Source organism: Anas acuta, chromosome 2 (assembly GCF_963932015.1).
Source record: "Anas acuta chromosome 2, bAnaAcu1.1, whole genome shotgun sequence".
NCBI lineage: Eukaryota > Metazoa > Chordata > Aves > Anseriformes > Anatidae > Anas > Anas acuta.
Genome location: NC_088980.1, coordinates 88,065,529 through 88,073,749, shown reverse-complemented (window position 1 = coordinate 88,073,749; position 8,221 = coordinate 88,065,529). Strand labels below are relative to the sequence as shown.

Here is an 8,221-nt window from a genome sequence, read left to right as displayed (position 1 = left end):
GGTATATCCAAGTGGAAGCAGAAGACGGACACTTCACCTATCTTTCCTATGCCTGAGTATATATATAAATAAATAATATATATATTATTTATATATATATATGTATATATATATTATTTATATATAAAAATAAATAATATATATACATATATATAAAAATAATATATTTATATTATAAATATTATTTATATATATAAATAAATAATATATATATACACATATATATATATATAAATAATATATATGTTATTTATTTATATATATATATATATATATATTTAAAGCTGGAATACATACTATCATGTTGTTTACCAGTCACCTCTCTGTTGACTATTGGAAGAATGTTACCTTCTAGATTGCCAAGATTTCTTCCACCTGAAATGATGTACTTATTTATTTATTTATTTATAATAAAGGATGCATTTTTCAATCAGGTTAGGTTATAATCTCTACTACCAACCCCATGATAGTGTAGAAATTTGCCTTCTTTTTTTTTTTTTTTTTTTTTTTTCAGAGAGGGAAAAGAGTTCCAGGTTCAAAATATCATCTCTGAGAGTAAATGACCTCAGAACTCAAACTCTGCAACCATAGGATTCTTTACTTCTTTCTTGGAGGAAAAGGGCTAATCAGCCTCACAGAATTTTGTAAACGTGTTTATGTTTGAAGAAGAACAGAATATAGAAAATCAAGTCAAGAATGGCCCTGAGAAATTGTTAGGCACTGAGGCAAAGGAAGGGGTGTGAGAGAGAAAGAGAGAGACAGTGCAGTGTTCTTTCTGGATCTCAATCAGAAAGGCCCAACAGCAAATGATCTAATAGAATAGCTGTTTTAATAAGAAATAAGAATATAAATAGTGAGTAAATTCTATGTCCCTTCAAACGCTGGGAACCATGCTTTCATGTAATGTTGGACAGATCCCAAGTAGATTTTATCACCAGATCCTGTTCATGTATGAACATCTCCCTTTTTTTGGCCATTCAAGCAATTATAGTTTTCTCACAAGAAAACAACTCTATTTGTTATTTTCTGCTGTCAAACAGAAAAAATGTTCTCATGATAACTTCTTGCTGCACTTTTTGATAAAGGCAAGGCCATGCAGATGTCATAATCACTGATACCATGTGGAAGCTGCCTGCAGAATCGTCTATTATAATAAGATGGCTGATTTAATTCTGTGACCAAAGAATTAGTGCAGCACAACACAGGAATGAAGACCACACTGTGTGAAGCATAGTGCAAAACAGCACAGCTTTGAGACTACTCAGGTCAACTGTTACATGGATCACTAACTCATTGACATCCAAGGGTCTCTTGGTCAGGATCACTACAAATATACTTTGATAAAAGCTTGTACAGTTGAGAACAAACTGGAAGCACTAGAATAAAGTATGTAATTTAATCTAAACTGCTGCAGTTGCTGCTTCTAAAATACAAGTATTTATGTCAAAAGGTTACAGTATACAGGAAAATGGTATTTTGTAGATTACTGAATATTTTAGGTATGAAAAGAAAAGCAGTTTTGAATTCTTTATGGCCTAATAACTAAGAGGTTGTTAAACTAGGATATGATTTTACTTCTTTTAAATGCAATGACAAGACTCCCATTGATTTACATGTGAGGTTACATTTTTGTAGAAAAGGTTGAATAGCACCTCCAGCAAACTGTATTTCTTAAAATTTAATTTAATTTCTAAGCTTAAATTCTCCTAGTATTTCTCAATAAAATATGACTACAGATGAATTCTTTGCTAAAGCCTTTTCCATTATCAAATGTACAAATACCTCTCAGGAAGCAGGCAGACACTTAAATTTCACACTGCAGTTGTCATTTTAATATTTATTGTACATACAACAGCAAATTATATCACATTAGCTGGGAACAGCTTGTGTTCATAGTAGGTGACAAGGCTCAAGCTTTCATGACTGTAGCATATGCTGCACATTGGGGAACTTACCCAATGACCTTCCATTCCTTGGCATTCAGTGGTAATGTATAAACTGCATAGTGGGAGTAATATAACATACATTCAGATGACAGAAATTACTTAAAAGGAAAAAGGAATGTTGACAGAAGGTAACTGTGTTTGCCAACCCAGGCAGTATCATACATATCTTTTGAGTTATTCTAAATGAAGATTCTTTTGAACAATGCCAGTGGAAACAGACATAGGAGATTACATTTATTTTATTTTATTTTATTTTATTTGGAGTACTTAGAATGAGGGAGCATATTTTAATATGAATTGCATAATACTCTGAAACCTTCATTTCAGAGCCAAACCCCTTAAAAGTTTTCTATAATTTATTAGATCCCTGAGTTTTTGTTATATGTTGTTTTGATCCACAACTGACTTGATTTTGGAAAAAAACATTGTGAGAATAGTGTTCCTTCTCAATGTCAGTAAAAGTATAACGACACTATAGGCTATACTTGCTTGTTAACTGACATTTATGTATTCACATGCATAATCTACATATGAATTTATCTGTATTGTTTCCTGGAAATACATCCATATACAAGTCAACTTGTATGGCCACTGAAATTATGAGAATCTGACATCTATTCACTGGGTGACCTGAACTTTGTAATACTACTAGTTTAAATGAATTTTATTTTATTTTAGTACTGCTTGTTTGCAGTATGTCTAACTGCATTAGTAATCAAGAACAATAGCTGAAAACAGTACTGTGACCATTTATTTCTTGAAGACCTTGGATAACCCCTTTAGCCTGTTAGCCTGCTATGGTAATAGGCTAATGGGAATGAGAGACTGCAATCAATAAGTATAACTTAAGAAGCCAGTTGACAAAGAATACACATATAAACAGTGCTCTCTCTCAATAGATAGTATATGATAAACCACTTAAGTTTTATTAGTTCTAGGACAAGTTTATTAATTTAGGACAAGTTTAGGACACATATGTAGCCAGGTGTATGTTAGCTCCCAAAGATTACAATCAACCTTTGCATACCTACAAAATACAGATAAACTACAGATGTATTGAAGTGGGCATGTCATATATGTTTACTGAGGAAAACAAATAAACAAACAAACAATAAACCCTTTTTCACATGGATTCTGCTAGCCATTCATTTCTCTCACACCTTTAGATCGATCTATGATCATGCTTTTAAGTGAAATGTCAGATAAAGCTGTTCACACTAAAACAGAGTGTTTAGTAAGTGTTTAGTAAAACCGTGTTAAGTAAGCTGCCACTTACTTAACAGTTCTTGCAAAGTGTAAGACAGATAACTGTTTTTCTCTTCTGTTTTGAAGTGATTATTTTTCTAATGTAATTGAGAGCTCTATTAATATATATATTTATTAATTCTTAATGTCTTGGATCTTAGAAACTTCCACAATTTCTTCACAGGGAGATCCTTAAAAATCAAATGATGTGCTAGGAGACCCAATGTCTTGAGAAATAAAATTAGACATATGTATCCTGTAAATGCAAGAGGTTTTAGACAGTGGAGTATGACTTCCTTAAACACTAGAGCAATTTAGCAGAAAAAGATGGTCATTAGCTATTTTGTAATCAAAATTAGGTTATTTGGTTTTCTTAACAATATGTATGGATTAATTTAAACAAGAATTAATTTAAGGAAGCTTTCTACACTAAAATCAGACTAAATTATCACAGAAATGCCATTCATTCTCCATTAGTAAGTAGTTTTGGTGTTTTCTTGACTTGTCTTTTAATACTGAAATTCATCACACCTCAATTTTCCAGCAAAACTTATTTTTTTCTAGTCTTCGTTGTTTTTGTTGTTTTGATGGAATGGGAAGAATGGGTTTGTTAAAATTAGAAATTTTTTCTGAACTTTTACAAGTTAAGAATACCGCAATTTTCTACCCTAATTATACAGTCCTTGGATGCTAACAGATGCCCTTTCTCACTCACAAAGCTTAAATATCTTCTAGAACTTTATTTCCACATTTAAATGTGAAGCTATTGTAAAATAACCAAATTATCTCCTTCAAGAAATGAGAAATGTGGTGATTTGTTGTTGTTGTTTGTTTGTTTGTATGTATGTTTTAGTTTCTCACCATCCACTACCAATGATAAACAGAAATTTTCTCCAGAGACTCTTGTGAGAGAGACAATATATGTAACTAGGTTGAATATTTTTAGTGAGGTGTTAGTTTCAGGTTCTGTGCAGTTGTAGATTCTCAAATGGTAACTCAGTTGACTGTTCCAAGCACTTCTCCGAAATGATACTAGCAGGTGCAATAAGAGCTGTCAAATTGACAATAGGAGGCTCTGTGAGGGAGAGTAATTTAGTTCTATATGTTTATGGAAGTATGAGCATATCATGTAACCATTTCTGGAGAAGATACCATAGAAAAGTATAGCAGTCAAATCTTCTGTTGCAGTAAATACACTAAATGTATCTATAGAAACTGAACTGCTTATTACTAGTTAAAATAATGAATTTTAAATTTCTACTAACAGCTAAGCAAATCTGCTTTTTTCTGTTTATGATTCTGTTCAGGAAATACCATACTGAATTTTATAGCCCACCTGGACTCCATTTACAGCAGAAAGTAGGACGCAGTAAAAGAAGAACTGAAAGCATCCTATTACTATAATATCTCTAGGCAGTTGCTTCAAATAAACAATTATTATTTTACCTATGTTTCATGATATTTCCTGTTTCATAAAACAGCATAGAATAATCCTTCACAATTTCAGATGGAGAGAGGCTGGAAGTTTTTGTGAATACATGGTAGAGTTTGGGTTTTGTCATAAGGGCCTGTTTTCTGGGTAAAAATATTGGAATGATAGCTAATTATCTACACGTGGAAAGAAAAGTATAACAGTTAATTGCTGCAGTACCATGACAGAGAAGATGCATTTTCCATCATCAAAAAGAAGAACCTGGTAGGAGATGTGGAAGATTATAAATGTATGCAATTCAGCAGAACTTTGACATAATCTCTGTTTCTTAATGCACAGTCATAGGTAGGCTCATGTACTGTCTGAGTTATTGCCAGCACATGAAGTCAACATAATCAAAATCCAGAGTGCTCACAAAAAATCTGAACTATACAATTTAATTAGACTAGGCATTGCTTACAGTGATGTCAGCTGAGCCTGAGAGTTGCAATTTTTCAACTGTGTAAAAAGGCCTATATAATAAAAGGAAATCAGAACTTGAAAATAATCTGGGTCTTGAAGGTGACAGTTTCACTCTAAACTATAAACAATTAAGGAAGGAGGAGACCCCGAGTTTTGTAATTTGCTGTTATTCAACTAGACTAAAAGTTATTATTACTTATAGCCGAGGACTGGACTTTGGAATCGCAGAATAAACTGTAAAAAAATAATAATGTACAATAGCCTAGTCATAGCGTAGAGCAAGGTGTAGTACATTTTTTACAGGTGAAAATAATTCCACACATTTCTGTAATACTTAAAGTTGATGGCATTATAAGAAATGACTTTGCTTTGAATGAGCACTCCTTATCTTATTTCAATTAAAAATGGAGAATTGGAAGAGTGAACTTTGCATATCTATGTAAACCTGTCGTTTGTTAAATGTAACTATATATTTAATATGTAACTATAATGGGTTTACCTGACAAGGTTTTGGTAGCAAGGGGGCTGCGGAGGTGGACTCTGTGATAAAAATCCAGCAGCTGCCCCATGTTAGATAAGGGCCAGTTTCAGGGCCGGCTCCGAAGTGACTCACTGCTGGCCAGCTTTGAGCTAATAAGCGAGGTTGTTTGCACCTCTGTGAGAGCAGATTTAAGAAAGAGGGAAAAAGATTGCTGGGACAGTGAGAAGTGAGAACCAGCCCTGCAGGAGAGCCCAGCTGGAAGGCAGGAGGTGCTCCAGGCTTTGGAGCAGCAGTTCTCCTGCGGCCTGTGGAGAGGCCCCTGGTGGAGCAGGCTGTCCCCCTGCAGCCCATGGGTCCCCCATGGAGCAGATCTCCACGCTGCAGCCCCCCCGTGGGTGGAGGAGCCCCCGGTGGAGCAGGTGGATGTGGCCTGGAGGAGGCTGCGGCCCACGGAGAGCCCCCGCAGGAGCAGGCCCCGGGCCGCAGCTGCAGCCCCCCCATGGAGAGGAGCCCCCGCAGGAGCAGGGGGTCTGGGGGGAGCTGCCGCCCAGCCGTGGGGGACCCGTGCTGGAGCAGTTTGCTCCTGGGGGATGGATGCATGGATGGAGCCCGTGGGACGGAGCCGTGTGGGAGCAGTTCCTGAAGAGCTGCTGCCTGTGGGCAGCCCGTGTGGGATCAGCTGGGGAAAGACGGCATCCCGTGGGAGGGGCACCACATGGAGCAGGAGAAGAGAGCGACTGTGAAGGAGCAGCAGAGACGAAGCGAAGGGTCAGGGACTGACCACAGCTCCCATTCCGCTGCGCAGCTTGGGGGAAGGAGTTGGAAGAAGGTGAATGGGGGAAGGTGTTTTTTGTTTGTTTGTTTCCTCACTGCTGTAGCTTGTTGGGAAAAGATAATAAATTTGATTAATCCCCCTATTCTGAGTCTGTTTTTCCCATGACAATAATTGTTGAGTGATCTCCCTGTCCTGATCTCAGCCCTTGAGCCCTTTCCATCCTGTTTTCCCCCTTTTTCTTTGAGGAGGGAGAGAGAGTGGTTGTGATGGAGTTCAGCTGCCCAGCTGGGTAAAGCCACCACAGTAACTCTCACAAATTTTGTTTCTGGTCTATGAAAGTTAGCTGTGGTGAAAGTGCCAGTTTTACCAGAGTCTTACTGTTAATTATTTGTAATTTAATAAATGACAATGGTGGTGGAGTTACAAAGACAATAATAAAGAAATCAGAACATGGAAACAGCAAGAGAATGATGATTAATCTCCCTTTCTTATCAGTATACTGTCTATTAAGGGATAATTTAATTTCTGTACATAGTTTATGGAAGTGCAAGAGTAGTGGAAATATATGTAAGACACATATACATGTATATTAAGAGAATAACAATCCACTCCTGAATTCAAATATATTTATTTGGTGAACATTTGTCTGTATATGATTTGGATTCAAAGAGAATTCTCTGTGTATTTTTTTTACCTACTTTATTTTTTGCACTGTCATAACCAGCAACAAAAATAGGAAAAGGTGGTATTAGAAAATAAAATAAATGTCTTGCTAGCATTTGAAATGCTACTGGTATTGCTCATAATCAGCAATAGTAGGCAAATAACTTTCAGAGAGAAGAAATAATGACATGCTTCTTAATATTTCTCTTAAAAGGGACTCTGGGAAATTTTGCTGCGATATGCTGTCAGGGATTAACTTGTATTTAACTACCATCTTGGAAGACAATTCTTAAGTCTGTCAAGCCAACTGACCTATGTGCTGGCTTGATTCACTTCTCTTATCAACCTTTTTCTGCTCCACTTTTCTCTAAAGGCATATTGTAATGATCATTAAAAGTTTTATGAAATGTTAGAATTTATGGCCACATTGTTCAAAGTTGAAGTGCAACAGATATACAAAAAGAATTGTTGATGAAGTAAGAATACAAGTTTAATTTTAAGTCTCTTAAGATCTCATTTTTCTAAAAGTGCTTTTTTTTTTGTTGCCACAGGTGACGACAATGGCTTAACAGAGTTCGAATAATCATTACACAGGAACATAGCAAAACATCTGCCTCAAGAAATTCTGTTTCATCCTGTCATTATTATGGAAAGCTGTGCTTCAGCACTCTTCAACCTTCCCCCCCCTCCTCTTCCCCCCCCCCCCCCCCCCAAAAAAAAAAAAAAGGCTTCTAAAAAGGCTTCTACTTATGTCTGTGAGCCACCTGCATGTACATCTGTGTGGAAAATGTTGCTCATAATGGTCATCATTACCAATTGTTCTTATGTTTTCCATTCACAAGGACTTCATGTTGAACTGTCTTCTCTTTCTGTTTTCATTGCATGCAAATGTTTTGCTTGCTGTTACTAAAGGGAACAGTGACTACATCTGCCATATGATTAGTGTTCTTCCACATGGTGTCTGGAATCTACACATTTTAATGACCTTAACTGGTTATTGAGTGTTGGTTGTTGTTGTTTTTATTCATTTATTTGTCAGGCAGCACAATTAGAGCTCTGGATTAATATTAAAAATACCCTTCATCTTGGAGAATGTCCTGTAATCCTGTTTTTCATCTCTGACTGACCATCATCATCAGTGCCTTTACGTTTTCAACTACTGTGCCTGAAGCTGGGTAGATTGCAGAGGAGATTGATTGATTCTGTGTAGTTTCTGT

General features: G+C 36.2%; 1 long non-coding RNA gene across 1 annotated transcript; it reads left to right on the top strand.

Annotated features, from left to right (window-relative positions):
* Positions 1-290: 290 nt before the first annotated feature.
* Positions 291-7,708, top strand: LOC137850757 (uncharacterized). Its single transcript, XR_011092790.1, has 2 exons — positions 291-6,395; positions 7,556-7,708. It is a non-coding gene; the product is annotated as an uncharacterized lncRNA (long non-coding RNA).
* Positions 7,709-8,221: the final 513 nt, after the last annotated feature.